The sequence below is a fragment of the Desmodus rotundus genome, chromosome 8, assembly GCF_022682495.2.
Source record: "Desmodus rotundus isolate HL8 chromosome 8, HLdesRot8A.1, whole genome shotgun sequence".
Lineage (NCBI taxonomy): Eukaryota > Metazoa > Chordata > Mammalia > Chiroptera > Phyllostomidae > Desmodus > Desmodus rotundus.
Window position 1 is genome coordinate 129,837,194 of NC_071394.1, and position 18,657 is coordinate 129,855,850.

Below are 18,657 nucleotides of genomic sequence, written 5' to 3' on the forward strand. Positions count from 1 at the left end.
AAGTGGCAGAGCCAACAAAACAAAGGGGCTCACTAAGTGGTTCTCCAACGGCGCAACAGAAGCGAATAAAAAATGTGTCTAGTTTGAAATGAATCAGAGGTGCCAAAACTACAAAAACTCTTCAGAGTAAGAAAAAGAATAAACGGATTCAAGTCTGAAGAGTCATCATAAATTGAAAATATTCACCTCATTTCTTCTACCTTCCAAACATACCTTCTGCCTGAGCAATCCTGAAAAGAAAGCCAACAGGGGGTAGCCTGCAAGCCAGCCCTCCGTGCTGGCCATCTTATCGTTATTAGGCGGAGGAGTAAAAATAGCTCCCTGCTTTCAGAAAAGCACAACAACATGATGCAACGCGGCAGAAACAAACAGCTTTTTATTCAAGAGATCAGCTGCCACCATCAATGTCAGCATCACTGCATCAAATATTGAAACTTGCACAATTATTAAAATGTTAACTCTCTATAGTATCAGCTCATATGTCTCTGTCCAGGAATAATAAATTATGTGATTTTAAGATGACTTAGTGCTGGAAAAATTGGATAAAGGGAAGAGTATTCACACTTGGTCAGCTCTTGGCTTTTCAGAACTATTTTATTGAAGAAAAACCTTTCCATGAATCAAAGTGAGTCTGTCTCTCTGAAGTTCAGAGCCATAGTGTGTCACATTTTATTGCATATCAGTGAAAGTAGACGAAAATGGAAGATAAAACTAAAAGGATTTGAGCTGATGAAGAATTGTGCTGATGATTCTAGAATTATTTATTCACAATATGTGTGTCTTCCAGAGGCCGCCTTGGACTCTGAGTTCATGGACGGCAAAGGCAGCGTCTTGTTCACCTTGCAGCCTGGGCATCTAGTGACACCTGATGGGCTCTCATTAAACGCACACGCGTGCACACCGCTGGGTGTGTTCCATTCTATGTCATGACGCCGGTCTTCTCTGGCTGGGACTGAGGTCGGAGCGGCTGGAAGGACCCTCCGGGCTCTCCCACTGCTGGCACTAGGATAGAATTAGCAGTGGGGTACACTAGCTCAGCACTTCTGGGCAGGAAGAATTCAGAGCAGGCATAAACACTATAGGAATACTTAGTAGGCATTTTGTAGAATGACCTTAGTGGTGGTAAATGTTTCACCTTTAACATAAAAGTACCGTGCAGATGCTTTTAAATGGGGGGGGGAGCCCAAAAGTAAAACTAATTAAGTGAAAACTGAACAAGCAAAGCAAAAAGTCAAAGGAAACTTCCAAGTTATTATTAACATAACTTTTAACATTGTACCTGGAACAGAGGTAAAGATCTGCATTAAAAGCAAAAAGTCCTGGAGCAGAATCCTTCAGGGACAGAGTTGAGTAATTTCAGTTTTGTTTTTAAGATTTTATTTATTTATTTCTAGAGAGAGGAAGGGAGGGAGAAAGAGAGAGAAAGAAATATCAATGTGTGATCAGTAGGCTGCCTCTCACATACCCGCAACTAGGGACCTGGCCCGCAACCCAGACGTGCCCTGACTGGGATCGAACCGCCGACATTTCAGTTTGCAGGCCAGCACTCAATCCACTGAGCCACACTGGCCAGGGCGCAATTTCAGTTTTTAAGAGTTGATTCTGTACAACACCCACAACTGAGAGCTACTGAGTTAATCACCAGATTATCTAATACATTGAAAGTAAAGTTCACTGAAATGAAACATAAAACAAAAACGGGATCTGTAAAACTTAACACTAGAAACAGACCAGGTTCTCCCTCATTTGGATGGTAGGTGTTTTAGATCCAGTTCACTAGGGGCAGAACCTGAGACAGGGATTCCTGTGCAAGTGATCTGCTGAGGCAAGTGCCTTCAAGAAAAACTGTAAGAGAGGGAAGGGAAGCAAAACTGTGGTTTTAGCTGAGGTCTAGCCTCCATCTCCTCTCAGGGAAGCTATGAAGCACAATCACGGCACAAAGTCAGTGCCACTCTGAGGCAAGGGGGCTAGGTTTTTGTAACCCTCTCTAGGCAGTCATTGGCTGAGGGCCATGTGAACAGAGGGATATAACTTCCCAGGCATTTCTGGGGGAGGTAGCTCCTATCTGCTGCTGCCCTTGGCAGCTAACACTCATAGTAGGATTGGGGGGGGGGTTGGAGAGTGTGCACTAGTTGGTAAAGGGAATCTAGACAGGACACCAGCATCATCTACTGCAGAAGGACCAGCTGTGTAACAAAAAAGCATACCAAATTGGTGTCGGTATACAAATACCAAGCAAAATAGACTCTAAGCAAAAAACCTTTAGTAGAAACAAAGTAACAAAAAGTTTAATTCACTAAGAAGATTTACCAACATTAAAAATTAAACATATATACAGAACACCATAGCTATTTAAAAATGCACAAAGCTGACAGTAAAGAAGAGAAAGCGATGAGTCCTCCTTCGCAGGGGGATATTGTGATACACCTCTCTCAACAACTGGCACATCACACAGACAAAAACCAGGAGAATATACAACTCAACACACAAGGTTCAGCTAATGGCACTGTGATACTGGCACAGCCATCAAGAAAGGGGCCAATCTCAACAACTACATGTGCATCTATTATTATCTCAAAATAAAAAGTTTAATTTTAGCCCTGGGTGGTGTAGCTCAGTGGATTGAGTGCCAGCCTGCGAACCAAAGGGTTGCCAGTTCAATTCCCAGTCAGGGCACATGCCTGGGCTATTGGCCAGGTTCCCAGTAGGGGCCGTGCAAGAGGCAACCACACACTGATGTTTCTCTCTTTCTCCTTCTCTTCCCCCTCTCTAAAAATAAATAATAAAATAAACAAACTTTAATTTTAATTTTAAAAAGAGAGGCCAATACAAGAGAACAGTTTCAAAACACAAGCACTACATATGCATACAATTTATGACAAATGTGACACTGCAGAGCAGTAGGGGAAGAACTGTCTTTTTAAAGGGTGCCATGTCACCCTGGCCTAGTGGGTCAGTTGGTTGGTTGGAGTACTGTCCAGTGCACAGGGAGATTGTGGGTTTGATTCCTGGTCAGGGCACGTACGGGAGGCAGACGATTGATGTTTCCCTCTCACATAGATGTATCTGCCTCTGTGTCTGTCTCTATCTCTTCGTCTCCCTGTGCCCTCCCCACTTCCTCTTTCTCTAAAATCAATCAGCATCGAGAGAGCGAGAGAGAGAAAGAGAGCTGTGTTAGCTGGATATTTGATTATTGGGGGAAATGTATCTTGAGTTCTACCTCACACTGTGCACAAAAATTCCAGCTGGATGGCAGGCCTAAATGTGAAAAATAAAACAATAAAGCATCTAGAAGGTAATCTGAAGACTATCTTTATGATCATAGAGTAAGCAAGAATTTCTTAAGCAGGTCACACAAATCACTAACCATAAAAAGCTAAAAGTGATAAATTGGAGGACTGCATTAAAGGTAAAAGTTTATGTCCATTCAAATATAACATTAAGAGAATGAAAAGCACGTCACATGGTTGAAGAAGATACTGCAATACCTAAAAAGAAAGGACTCATATATGGGAAGTAGAAAGAACTCCTACAAATCAACAAAACAGCCACCTCTTATAGGAAACTGTCCAAACAGCCAATAACACATGAAAAGTGCTTAATTTTACTAATCATCAGGGAAAGGTAAATTAAGATCCAATAAATTATCAGCCAGAACTGCTAACATGAAAAAAGACAATACCAAGTGTTAGAAAAGATGAGCAGCAATGGGACCTCTCATGCACTGCTATAAATTGATACAATCATTTTAGACAACAGTACGTCATTATTTATAAGGTAGAACTCGTATATCTCCTTCCCAGACTTTCCATTTCTGCAGGTGTCTTAGATAAACTCGTGCATCTTTGTACAAGAATGTCAGAGCAGCATTATTCATAACAACAATCTAAAAACAGAGATGATATTAAATTTTATATTAATGTAATGAAATCAATACAGCACTGAAAATGAATTAACTACAGATACACCCACCAACATGGACGAATTTCAGTTACATGGTGTTAAAGGAGTCACACATTTGTACTCAAACTATTAAACACAAGGAAAGGCACAAAGTTCAGGATAGTGATGCACTTTGGGGAGAAAAATTCAACAGAGAAGGGACAAACAAGGGGCTTAAGGAAAGTCCAATTTTATGAGCAGGGTGACAGACTCATAGACATTTATCTTTTTGTTATTCTTTAAATTCTGCATGTATATTTTACATACAAAAAGGTACATATAACATCACAGCAAAAAGGAGGGGGAGGGGGCACAAGGATGATAGAGGGAGCAGAGAGACAGAAACAGGCGGTGGGAAAGGAAAAAACAAGAAGGAAATTCCCCGAGAAGTACTAAGTTATGAGAAACCGATTGTCTTCTGATTTCTACCTGCAACACTAAATGCTAGAAAGCAATGGACTGATGCCTTTAAAACTGAAATTTTAAACCTAGAGTTTTATACCCAACCTTATGATATTTATCCACTGAGGACAAAGTGGCAAATTCAAACAAGCCATAAATCCAAAACACTTATTTTTCCAGACACCCTTTCTGAAAATGAACTTTCAGTGCAGATTCAAAAAAACACAAAAAACAAAACAAAACAAATGAACACAGCATCCTAGGAAGGACACAGTACCCAGATAACAGTAAAATTAGCCTATAAGAAAAATGAAAAATCCCAGGCTGATGGTAATGCATTAGATCGAGAAACACCTGCCCAAAATTAACCTTTCCACAAACAGTATAATTTTTAAAAGCTGAATGACCTTACATATGTGGTACAGATGACTTATATTTTTCTACCAATAGGGAAAAAGAAGACAAGTAAAAATTGCTGGGAGGAGGGTTGCTGGAAGGGAACCACACAAGAAAGTTATTGATTCAAACACAATGCAACTTGAACTGTGGCCTTATCTTGATCTCATTATGTATTTTAAGAAAGGAATGTATTTAATACTGACACTTAGAACACTCATCAGATTTACCAACATGAAGGATCCACGAGGAACTGTATTTTTGTACTTAGGTGCAAAAGGGTGTACATATACTGTATCTGTAGATGAAAAGAAAGGGGGTGGGGCTAACTCTAAAACAGCAGCTTTTGAAATCAAAGCTAAAAGGCTTTTGCTGACTGTTGAAGTTTAATCTTAAGTGGGCAGAAGGCAAAGAGAACTTTGCCTCCTCACTGGAATGTGCTTCTCTACTGGTCTGCAAGCCTGCATGTGCTGACCTTTAAGAGGGAGGAAAAGGTTGGTCTGTTCTCCCTTCTGCTAGTGGGCTGACAGACTGCGCATGGGTGGATGAGGGCTTGGTGGCTCTGAGGCTGGCTGTGTTCAATATTCGACTGTATTTCTGGTACAAGCACTGGAAGATTTTTGTCGTAAATGCATTTTTAGTCCTTCAAAAATAAGCAAGGCATATGAGATGAAAGAGGTTTAAACCACAAATGAAATTACAAAAGAAAATAACATGATGTAACCATCTTGGCGGGGGGCGGGGGGGGGGGGGCGGTGACTCCTAAATAGAGCAAGCACCAAAGAGTTTTACAAACTAAAATTATTAAGACTTCCAAACTAAATTTCTTCCAAGCAATTCTGAAGCAAATTCTGAGTAATCAAAGGTACAAACCTTATCCTGCAATAAGAGAAAGATTTTGATGGTGAATACGGAATCGAGCACGGTACATACCAGCTGCCTGGGAGCGGGGCAGAGACGTGCTTAAGGCTCCCAGTCCTGTTTCTTCTTCCAGAGTATTCCGAAAGACCTCTCCTACCTTCTTGCACTTACAAGTTGAGACTGTATGACCGGGTCTACTCAGTGGAATGCAAGATGAAGTAATATGCTTCACCACAACATTAAATAAGCTCCTCCCTGCCGGTGCTCTTTGCTCTCAACCAAATAAATAAAAAGGATCCACTAGAGGACTCCAAGACGCCAGATGGAAGGAACCAGAATTCTTCAATCATCATAGGAAGCAAGAAATAAACCTTAATTGTGCCAAGCCATTGAAATGCTAGATTATGTTACAGCATTAATGACCCAACTAATACAAGGATCTTACATGTCTAACATCCCCATTTTGCAAATACAGAAACTGATCAACAAGCAGAGTCTCTAAAAATTACACTAGTTAATAGAAGAACCAGGTTCTTTTGTTAAAGACCACAAAAGGCAGCGAGATAAACAGTTTCCCATATAACGTGAGGGACCTTAAATTTCTACAAAAATGCTTCTGAAAATCTCACAGACATCCATCCCAAATACTATGACTGCCACTGTTCTCACATTCAGACTTGTATCAGCAAAATATGGCTGAAATTATTAGACACTTTGCATTTCACAGCTAACACATTACATAAAACTTCATATAATTTGTTCCTCTATCACCCTCCTTACTTTCTAAGGAGTATGTTTAAAGTATTATATACTATGTAGGCATATCATGTGAAAATGGTATTTGTGATCATTTCTACAGAGTGTACCATGGGCATTAAGCCCATGGTCAAATACACAGTTTTTGATTATGCCTTTATTTCTATAAGAAGAAAATCCCAAGTTTTTAACAATAAATCACGTTTAAAATAATTCATCATTGGCAGGTCATCTGGCTTCTCTTTACCTCTGTCATAGCGGGATATAAGATCTTAGACAAGTCACCTCGCTTGATTTGTAAAAAAAAAAAAAAGAATTATCTACAAAGTCTTTTTTCAGCCTACCGTTTTGACTATGATTTGATTGTTCAGGTCAACAGAATGTACTGAATACTTATTAGGTGGAACCATATGAAATTACTGATATTTGACTGTTTTTGACCTATAAAAACTGCATTTTCGTACGGCTTGGTCTACTACTAAGTGCCACGCACTACATTAAAAAAAGGTTCTAATTTTATTAGACATATATACACTTAAACAGTCTTTAAGAAAAAGCAGTGTGCTGATTTAGGAGTGGCTAAACTGATGTCATCAGAAATAAAGAGCAAATTCTACACATCTGAAGAGAAAAACCTTTTAACATAGCTCTTACACGGCCTCTTGTCCTGAACACTTACACCTGCGCACTGTTTACAAAGGAGCTGCACCACGTCAGTTGATACATTGGATCACAATACTAAATTCAAATGTTTTGACCAAAATTACTGCAGTTACTATTAAATATAAAGCCTACCTGTCTAGTGTTCCATCAGTTCAGACTCCTACTTGAAGATTTAGGATTCAGTTTGCTTTGTCCGACGCACAGAGGATTGAATTCCTTGTAAATAGCCAGCCATTCATTCCCATGAAAGACCAAATCACCTATGCTCACATTACATCCCAGTCAAGTGGGTTTCTCGGAAAACTTGGTCAATCCATACAAAACAGGAATTTAAACCGGTCCTCAGGACACAGGTATGTACCCAACCAAATCACTTTACATCAAGACACTTTATTCCAAAGGTGCCAGAACCAAATGGACATACCTTTACAAAAACGTGACAGCTGACCTAAATACATCAAGAGAGTTATCATTAACTTGTATTCTTGGAGTATGCAAAAATTTGTTTCCCTTGCCTTTAATATATTTCAAAAAGAATCTTAATCTTTCTATAAAACCACCTTCTTGATTAAAAAAAAGAAAAGTCTGAAGTCAAGAAGAAGGTAACACTCTTATCTCTGTACACGAACATAGTTTTTCAGATTCCAGATCTGCAGTTAAAGTAATTCATGTAAGTCACCCTGTGATTTTTGGCAGTTCATTTTAACCAATCATTACTCACACATACAACTGCTACAGATTGACTGGCTTAAACTAAAAACAATGAAACAAATCAAACTACAAAAACAATATATTCTCCATAACTAAGAAAATCCTGTCCACTGTCAGCTTTACTATTTCCACTCATCACAACTTCGCCCCAGACCTCACCTACCAACACACCCATCAATACAGCTTTATCGCATTAGAATGAATTTACCATTTACTTGAAGACACAGAAACATAAAATGCATCACCAATTAATATGGGCACATCTGCCAAATACTAAGTGGAGGCAGCACACATGCCGCGAATTCAGGAGAGCAGGCAAGAATCCTCTGTGGCCCACGTGAAGCTACTTTTGGAGAAAACAAAACGGTCTCCTCTATGACTAAAGCGCTCAGACTGGTAAAACTTCCTGCTGTCCTGAGTCACGAATGGTCACTGCTTCACAGCTCAAGTGAAACACTTGCATAAAAATATCTAAGTGAATGAAGTAAGTCAAACAGGAAAGGACCAGGATCAAATTATTTCACACACATGTGGGATATGAAACAGAATGCAAGAAACAATAAAACTCACAGACAACAGTATGGTGGTTATAAGAGGAAGGGGGGTAGGAGAAGGTAAAAGAGGGTAAAGGGGTCAAACATATGATAACAGAAGGTGACAACTTTGGTGGGCACACAATGCAATGTACAGTTGATGTTTTTATAGAATTGTACACTTGAACATGTATCTTATTAACCAATTAACCCCAATAAATGTAATAAAATAAAAAAAGAAATACATGCATAAAAATTCAAAATAATAAAAAGTAAGGGGCACCTTAAATCATCTAGTTGCCTCTCACATTTTAAAACTAGTAAAGTGAATGAACCCTGGCTGGTGTGGCTCAGTGGATTGAGCACCGGGCTGAGAAGCAAAGGGTCCCCGGTTCAATTCCCAGTCAGGGCACCCACCTTGAACAACCAGTATTCACTTCCGACTTCAGCCTGATCCAGGACCTAAAACTGCACTCATACAACCTATTGTACAATTCCCTGAAGAGAGTGAGTAAGTCTGGAGGAAAGACTGTAAGAGTACCTTCCAAGTCTCTAATCACTGAAAACTGGCTCTCCACTAAAGCTAAAGCTTCAGTCATCTTAAGTCCTACCACTGGTACTTTGGAAAACCAACTTAACTTTGTTGATTCACAAACAACAGCCACCAACTCTAATAAGGCCTCATTCATGTTCATAGAAACAAAACTACTAGCAATGTGTAGCTAATATTTCCAACTGAATCATAAGGCTTTAAAAAGGACATCTGAATCCAACCTCCCTATTTTATAAGTGAGAAAAAGGCCAAGGGCATTAACAAAGATACGTGTTCAAGGTCATCCTTGAGTATCAACTCAAGGATTTCCAGGATTTCCTCTCAGTCCTACATTCCAAAGCAGGAAGCAAGTGACAGATACGGGGTATTATAATTCTGACCATCTCCTATACTTGGTTAGAATGCTTTAGTTTTCTCAGGGTCAACGAGATCAGTCCAGCCGTATCCACCTATCAGAAATAGCACCAACTGGCTATCTTTTTTTAAAATGCCATGCCTACCTAACACCGATTTTGTCTCCTATTTAATTATCAATTCTTGCATTCTGCCACTAGTCAACACTATCCATGACGCGAAGCTGAAGCCTTGGTTAAAGTTCCTAAGTGTACAATTTAACTTGGTACAAACAGAAAAGTAAGTATTTCAGTTTCCCTCCCAGTTGTCCTAAATAATATTTTCATTGAGGTAAACTCTACAGAACAAACATTGTAAAGCATACAATTCCATGGCATCCCCCTCTCTCTAGTTTCACGATGTCTTTTATATTTTTAATTAGAGATGCACTAATCCAAATATAGAAGAGCTATTCTGTGCTCAATGAATCCATCACCCCTCAATGAAGGTCTGCGCCTGGGTTCCAACCCCAAGTGTATCCTGAGCCCCTTTATCATTCTAATCTCACCCTGCACGCGGCCAGCCGGAGTGCACAGGTGTCGTGCCAAGTGCCTTTCACCTTCTTCTACTTATCAGTGGTACTCTATCACACAGACAACGCACACTCCTGCCCTCGCCCTAACCACAGAGCCAGGCTTATTGTGTGGCTAGCCTACCCTGCAGGATTTTGTTTCAACAAATACTTGAGACATTACAAACTACTTAGGAAGGAATGATCTCATCCTACTGATCCAACAGCAAACTTTATCAAAAAGCTTTTTGTTACAAGCTGTGATAACCTAGGAAACCAGATCTATTTTTACTGCTCGGGCAACAAAAAGGAAAAAAGAAATCATAGGGAGAAAAGTCAGTTCACATATTGACCATTTCTAAAAATCACTTATTCTACAGCATTCTGCCCTTTCTTTGGTATATCACTACAAATGAACAAAAAGACTTTCAGAATTATTTAATGCCAATAAAAAAAATCACTGTAACAATTTTTTTATTGTAAAACTTTAAACTTCATATTCTAGTCCCAATATTGAACCTACGCTGGGTCTGATTTGTATGAAAAAACAAGGATTCCTTTCTAGCAGCATCTCAGCATTGACTGAGTGCTTATATTCCAGATACTCATCACTTTACACATGTTAATTCGATTAGTATGTTGACATATTCTAGTATGTAGGTATATTATTATCCCCACTTCAAATGAGGACACCGAGGCACTTAGAGGTTAAATAACTTGTGACTTTTTTTAAGAGCAAGCTGAGGCAGAACTGAAAGACCACTGAACACACTGAGAAGCCAGAGGCAATATAAACCCGCTCTCCCACCACCTCCACCTGCACCCCACAGCCCAACCCCACAGCCCAACTCCCAGCCCCGGAAACGGATTAAAAGACATCAACACTGACAGGCAGAAGGTGGTGGGAATAGGCTAGTATATATATAGGCAACTATAAGGACTTCTCTTGCTCTATGACATAATTCCAGATCGGGAAGGGTTAGCACAAAAAAAGATGTAAGGAAAAGGGTTTTTTTTAAAAAAAAAAAAAAAAAAAAAAATCTTAGTATTACTGCACTATTTTCCAAGGATTTGGTAAGTATAAGCAATCTAGTCACTTAAAAAGTGTTCTCTGCAGGGAAGAAAAATACTTTGTCTGGTTTCCTAGAGCTTAAATGAAATAGCCCCGAACTACAGTCCCTGGTTCTAAATCCATGCTCACCCACCATCCTTCCCATTTAGAATAAACCAAGACGGGTTGGGTTGGGAGGAGGAAAGCAACAGGAAAAGGCAGCACCCTAATCACTCAGTCAGTCTCATTTGAAAAGTCATTATCTCAAGTTAGAGATTACAACCTAGATCCTGAAGGCTGGTAACCAGTTAGCTCCCCTCGCCAACACCACTACTGACCTCACCCCCAACAGTAATCTCTTTCAATGTCCAGTGAAGAAATAAAACTGTTATCCATTAGCATTCATAAAGTATTAACTTTATACCACGCCTATTTTTTTAATTCTTAAAAAAGTCATCATTCATCATACATTATATATCTGGGTACTTAAAGCACATGTGGTGCCTTCTCTTCGTCTGGCCTACTGTCGAGTATGGAGCCGCGGCCATATTCTTGGACACAGGGTATGCGCCTCCAGACCCCGCCCAAGCAGTTCCTCCTGCTCAGGCAGTCAGGGATCTGTCTCTGCTCTAAAACACTCAGAAATACAAAACAGATCGAGAGTACTGTTTAGACTGAATCACCCTAAGTGAGGGGGGCGGGGGCAGAATGCAGGTGAGAATCAACTGGCTCAGGGTGCCCAATGTAGACGATAAACACAAGGACCCACAGCAAAGATAAGGAATAAAGCTAACAATCTCTTCTGGTTTATGGGCCAGCTCGCTGACATCCAAAAGTGAATGTTGTCCTAAGGTAAAAGAAAACAAAAAGATGGTTACAAAGCCAACTGACAGATACTGGCCGATGGCCCTGGCTGGGTGGCTCGGTTGGTTAGAGTGTTGTCCCAATACACCAAGGTTGCAGGCTCAATCACGGGTCCGGGCACATAAGAATCAACCCATGAATGCACAAGTAAGTGGAACAAGTCTCTCTCTCCTCTCCTTTTCTCCCTCCCTTTCTCCCTAAAAATCAATAAATAAAAATTTAAAAACAAAACAAAGAAAAAACCTGGCCTAGAGCCTAAAGGTTCTGCAGACAAAAACAGAGTTTAACCCTTTGAAATGCATAAAGCTTTCCCCAGATCTTCCCCACCCTATCTTAGACTCCAAATAGGTCCCGACACATTCAGTGAGAACAGTAACACAATCACAAAATATAATCTATAAAGGAAACAAACTCTAGTACACAGAGTTCTGAGAAGAAAAGAGTGTCCCGGGAAGAGGAAAAGCTGTTACAGAAGCTTAGAACCTCCCTTCATGTCCTCACAGCTGTAACATGAATATGAGTTGGTAAGTATATCAGACCCTGAATCAGAAATACTTTAATTCTTCCTCTTCAATCCTAAAATAATTCTTTCTCACTCAGTAACTAAAATGCCATTTTTCTACTCCACCTTAACTATCTCCGTCTCTATGAAAGCCTCCACGCCTTGCAGAGCTTCTAGTCCACCACTGACTACTGTTTATGTGCCCATTACCCTTTACAAACCGTGAGCTCAAGAGCAAGGATTTTCAGTGATCTCTGGGTATTCACCAGTGCTCACCCCAGTTCCAGGAACATGGTAGAAACAAATAATGTAAAATAAAATATGTTGCACAGTTTTCTACTTGAGGTCTTCAATTTTTCTGTTTTGATCACAACCCGTGGGAGAAAATTCATTTTATAGACACACACACACAAATAGAAATTTGATGGATCAATACAAATCCTTACAATGTAAAATACATTGATATTTTTCTGTTCCTTCTTTTTTTTAAGGGGTTGTCTGTGACTTACAATTTGAAATTTTCAATTCTGGTAAAAACCATCCCTTAAGAGAAGGAGGTACAAAATTAAAAACTGTTTTCAAACTTCAGTGTAGAAATCTTCTGGGAAAACAGCTTAAAATACATTACAGAGTTCTATTCCCAGTATCTGGTTTGATGACTGGGTAAAGGCCCAGGAATCTGCATTTCAACATAGTCCAACTGGTTCTGATATAGATATTTGCTAGAAACATGCCTACATGATTTAAGATTTAATCGTGAAAGTCAGAGCTTCAATACTTCTTACACTAAACTACAGGTTAACCAAAGTACCTGCAAGAAGTTCCTGCCTTGCCCTGGCCAGTGGCTAGGTTGGTTGGAGCATCATCCCATACACCAAAGGCTGCAGGTTTGATTCCCAGTCAGGGCACATGCCTAGGTTGCGGGTTCAGGACCAATCAATGTACCTCTCGGGCATTGATATTTGTTTGTTTCTCTTTCTTGCTTTCTCTCCCCCTCTCTCCCTCTCCCTTCCTCTCTCCCTCTCTCTCTCTCTCTTTCTCCCCCCCATCCCCCACCCCCTTCCTTTCTCTCTAAAATGAATTTAAAAACCATAACCTTGGGTGAGGATTAAAAAGATATATTGAAAAAAATGAGGTTCCTGTCTTGCTAATAGATTGGTTTTTAATCTGCAAGCTGACTCAACAATCCTTTTACAGACTTCCTCTAATGCAACTTGGTAAACCACAAAAATCTTATTGTTCTTCTTAACTATGGCTCTTCTGGCTTTTCACACCAAGAAACAAAAAAATGATATGAATGAAAGGACTTTTGAAAACCAGTCACACTGACCATAAAAGTGTCATGTACAGTCACCAGTCTGGAACACCTAAGTACAAGTGGCCTAAAAAGCCATCGCTAGAGCTCAAAGTCTGACCACAAGTGCTTGAAGGCCAACGCTGAACTAAAGCTTTTGTAAGAGCACCCTACAAAACAAGCCTCCATTTCTTGTAATTGCAAACCAGTAAGAAGAGCCTTGATTCCTGGAAGTTTTAAATTCAACAAAGTCAATGTGAAAAGAGCACCAAATGGAGGAGAGAAAGAAAAGAAAAGAGCACCAAATACGTGCAATGAATAATCCAAAAATGAAATTAAGAAAACAATTCCACTTATGAAAGCATCAAAAAGAATACTTAGCAATAAAATTTAACAAAAGAAGTGCCAAGTTTATACTCTGAAAAATACAAAACCCTGGTGAAAGAAAAGATCTAAATGGGAAGACACCCCATGTTCATGGGTGGGAAGACCTATGTAATATGGTTAAGATGTTAATACGCCCCAAACTCATCTACAGATTCAATGCAATCCCATCAAAATCCCAGCTGGCTTCTTTGCAGAAATTGCCAGGCTAATTCTAAAATATGGAAATTCAAAGCAGCCAGTATAGGCACACTAATACTGAAATTAGAAGAACACACAGCTGGAGGAGTCACACTTCCCAATTTCAAAGCACACTACAAGCCACCGCAATCAAGACGATGCAGTACTAGTGTACGTGCAGGCATAAAGATCAATGGAACAGAACAGAACATTCAACATGTGCAGGGACCATCACAGCTAATACACTGTGTAAATTTTCAGACATGTTATTAGGGGACAGTGTCATCTAACTAAATCACAGAAAAGGAAATTTATGCATATCAGAACCATGCATAGAAAGGACTCCTGTATATGAAATCACAGAACCTTTTTTTTTAATCCTCACCTAAGGATATGTTTATTGGTTTTAGAGGGAGAGGAAGGAAGAGAGAGAGAGAAACATTGATGAGAGAGAGAAACATTGATCAGTTGCCTCCCCGACTAGGGATCAAACACGTAACCTAGGTATGTACCCTGACTGGGAATTGAACCCACAAATTTTTGTTGCATTCGACGAAGTTCCAGTCAACTAAGCCACCTCGCCAGGGCTCAAATCACAAAATCTCAGCAACTTTAGAGAACTCTTTCAGGGTACTCTAACCAGAGAGTACAGTACGTGGAACCTGGATCCAGATGACTGGTGACCATCGAGTCACACACACTGCTTTACAGGGTAGTCTGATGATTAGAAAAATAAACCCTCAACCTAGCATAATGGACAAGACTACAGGTTCTAGAATGAGACTGCCTGCCTGCCCACCCTGGCTTTTCCTCTGTCCAGCTAGCCAGATTTGTCCAACTTGGGCAAATAATGTAATCTCTCCATGACACAGTTTCTTCATCCGTAAAATGAAAGTATTAAGCCCTGTAATAATCATGGAGTTATAATGAGAGTTAAATGACAGTTAAATCTATAGAGTGGTTATTGTATCCAGCACACAGTAAGTGTTCGGTAATGACCACCTCTGTGATTAATCATTACTACCACCATGGCCGAAGGGGGCCTGGTCTTCCTTACTGATCCCCACATGTCTTGGTGCAAACCCTCTCCCTCACCTGGATGCCGCACCAGCCTTGCAGAGCTCTCTGATGCGGGCAGTCTCTCACCCAACTCTCCACACGGTCACCAAGCTGTCCCCCTACAAATCAAACCTGGCCCCCATCCCCTTGCCAAAATTCGGTCTAAAGCTGTTAGGTAGGGCTGAACAGTCACAGTCCTTGTGTGGGGTGGGAGGGAGTCACGGTAGCCCAGAGCACAGTGTCGAAGACCAAGTAGGGTGAGGAAGAATTCATGTGGGTAGGTGGCCTGGCCCAACTTACAAGGAGTCAGAAGACAGCTACCATTTTAAAAGATCAAATGAATTTTACGACTGAGGAAACATTAACAGTCCAAAAAGGAAGAATTAAACTTAGCTTTAAAAAGGAAACAGAACTGACCACAAACAGACACAATGACAATACACAACACAAAACCCTGATTCCTTGGAAATAGTGTTTCAATGTCTGTTCATATTGTTCTTTTCTCAGTGCCATTTTCACTGCATCCACTTTCAAGATAAAATTTCACTTGGAATGGCGGTCTCTCTTGAACTTGATAACAAAGGGAACTCCTGGTGAAGCTACATCAGCTACATAAATATTAGGTATTTGGAAAAAAAATGCTGGTTCTTAAACAACATATCTGTGGCTCCCCCGTCTCTTAAAAACAGAGAGAGAAAGGAAAGCACAAAAGCTAAAAGAAAAGGATGAATGAGAAAAGAAAAAGACAAGAACAAAGAAAATGGCAGACAATATTAACTCTAAAACTAAAATAGAGCGGCTCCTGAAGCTGTAACCTGATCGTGAAGCACTGCCTCTCTCCCATTACAGCGACAGGAAAGCCACAGGATAATGGACCAAGCCACCACCCTCTTTGTATTGCAATGTCATGCATTTGCTTTGGATGCTGTGCCTCCTAACCACATGGAGTTCAAGTATCATGATATATTTGGCAACATCTAGTATTTAAAAACCAAGTAAAAATCCTGAAAGGAATTACCAGGCAAGGCTTCATGGAACTGTGCAAAGAACACACACTTTATAGTTGGATCTAGATTTGAATCTTTTTATTGGATCTGCAATTTTGGACCCCTATCTTCTCTGGCCTCTATGATCCCCAACTTTATACACAATGTGGCAAAAATAGGTTTACAGTTGTGAGTACATGAAAACAGAGTTTATTCTTGTATTAGTATTTATTAATGTATTATTTTCCATATGAACAACTGTAAACCTACTTTTTAAAAAGATTTTATTTATTTTTAGGCAGAGGGAAAGGGAGGGAGAAAGAGAGGGAGAGATACATCAATGTGTGGTTGCCTCTCGTGCACCCCCCACCAGGGATCTATCCTGCAACTCAGGCATGTACCCTGACTCGGAATCAAACCGGCGACCCTTTGGTTCGCAGGGCAGCACTCAATCCACTAAGCCATATCGGCCAGGGCTGTAAACCTACTTTTGCCCCAACCTATAAATGAGGAAATTGTCTACATAGAAAAGATTATTGTAAAGACTGAATGAAAACACCCAGTAAAAGCCTGTCTCAGATCAGCCAAAAGTATATCATAAAACCCCTGCCTGGGGGGGGGGGGGAGCCCCTCAAAATGTCCTTATATTAACTCTACAATAGTATCTGGTTTCTAAAGCCACGGCAGTTTAGAAGAAAAAAAATAGAAAGGAGAAATAAAGATTTTTTTCCCCTAGAACACAGTCCAGAGGCAGAAGCACCACAAAGCAAGCACTCAGTGTCACAGCCATGTGAGGAGCTTAGGGGTAAAACCTACACACTGCAACAAATGTGCAGGACAAGATTCCACATTACAGTCTGTCGTATTTGCTGTACAAAACGATGGCAAGTCATAGGGGAAAATTATATTTGGGATATAACCATCACTTCCTAAATATGAACTCCTTTTATGCGAAGTTAAAGTACACGCAGATTACAATTTATTTAATAAAATAAGCAAGCATAAGAAATTCTCAAGTCACTCCTACTGGAACACGTAAGAATAGGAAACGGGGCAGTTGGGGAAAGAAAAGGGACCTAAGACGAACAGCAGAGAAGTGGTATTTGGAACACAGTCGGAGAAGAGATAAAGACAGCTGGCTGTGGAACTGCACTTACACAGGAGTGTCAGGTGAGTCTTAGTACCTTCCTGTGAGCATGAAATTAGTATGGCTCAGCCTTACTTACTGTGTTAGATGGGGAAACTGAAAAACTACCCCGAATACACTGGATTAGCTCAGTAATAGGTTTAACTCATGCTTTATCCACCTGAGGAATCCAAGCTGCTCTGCATCTCCCTATCAATTTGATCCAGGATAAAACACAGTGGGTAAGAAAAAAACAAATTTTAAAAGCAATCTGATATAATTAAATGGTGACCACACCAGAAAAAGTCGGTGTGCACACATTCAAGAAACCGTTGAAAATTTAAATGCGAGTATACAAAGTACAAAACTTTACAAAATTATGACTTTATGTGAAGCTTTTTATTATTTAATGAGCTATTTGTCCTTTTTTTTAGGAATTAACTTTTGGGAAGATTTTCAAAAGTGGATCTAACTGGGCCCTGGCTGGTATAGCTCAGTGGATTGAGCGCGGGTCTGCGAAGCAAAGGGTCGCCAGTTCGATTCCCAGTCAGGGTACATGCCTGGGTTGCAGGCCAGGTCCCCAGTTGGGGACACGTGAGGGGCAACCACATATTGATGTTTCTCTCCTCTCCCTCTCTTTCTCCTTCCCTTCCCTTCCCCTCTCTCTAAAAGTAAATAAATAAAATCTTTTTTAAAAATGTTCTTCCTCATTGTTTAATAAAAAAAGGAAAGAAAATAGAGCTTGCTGAGCACCTCTCAATGGTTAACTACTTGTAAAAGTATATGAACACTAATAAATTGGTAATTTTTCCATTTTTCTAATCCTTATTTTTATAGTATTATTTATCACTTAATATATTGTAATAAGTCATGTAAATGTGGTGTCTCTCAAAATATCTTGTACTGTACTCGCCCTTCTTGTGATGATGTGAGACGATACGCTGCCTACATGACGAGATAAAGCGAGGTGGAATTTTCCATTGGAAGTTTTCGAGGAGCGGCTGACCACGGGTATCTGAAACCACGGAAAGCAGAACTGCAGAAAAGGGGGCTACTGCATCGCCTTTGATTTGACTTGCACTGCAGCTATTCACAGCGTACAAAGGAAAAGATCGCACAAAGTGGAAAAAATTGAGTAGTAACTTTTACCTAGACCTGTTGGTGAATCTGGATCACTAATGGCAATCTGTGCCTTGACGGTGTGGCTCAGTCTGTTGGGCATCCTCCCACAAAGCAAAAGGTCGCCGGTTCAATTCTGGGCAGGGCCTCCCTCTCTTTCTCCCTTCCTCCCCACCCCTAAAAATAAATACATAAAATCCTTTTTTAAAAAAACACCCAATCTATGAAATCTAAACTTCCTGACAAATCTGCACATCTAGAAGTATATTTTATAGCAATCAGAAAAAGCCGTACTGTGGCAAAAGATTTAAGTCTCCCCAGCTTATGTTTTGCAAATTCCAGCAGAAAACTAATGCTAGGGTTCACCGAAA

The 18,657-nt window shown here is 40.2% G+C and overlaps 1 protein-coding gene across 26 annotated transcripts in view; it reads right to left on the reverse strand.

The window, feature by feature from the left end:
- MAP4 (microtubule associated protein 4) overlaps window positions 1-18,657 on the reverse strand; it is a 133,912-nt gene that overhangs the window by 102,995 nt on the left and 12,260 nt on the right. Inside the window, exon 1 of one of the 26 annotated variants that reach the window (XM_045199970.3) lies at window positions 5,674-5,810. The exons of the other annotated variants lie outside the window; for them this stretch is intronic. The gene's annotated coding sequence lies outside the window, so the exon portion shown is untranslated. Of the gene's footprint in view, window positions 1-5,673; window positions 5,811-18,657 lie in introns of those variants that run through there. 26 annotated transcript variants of the gene reach the window in all.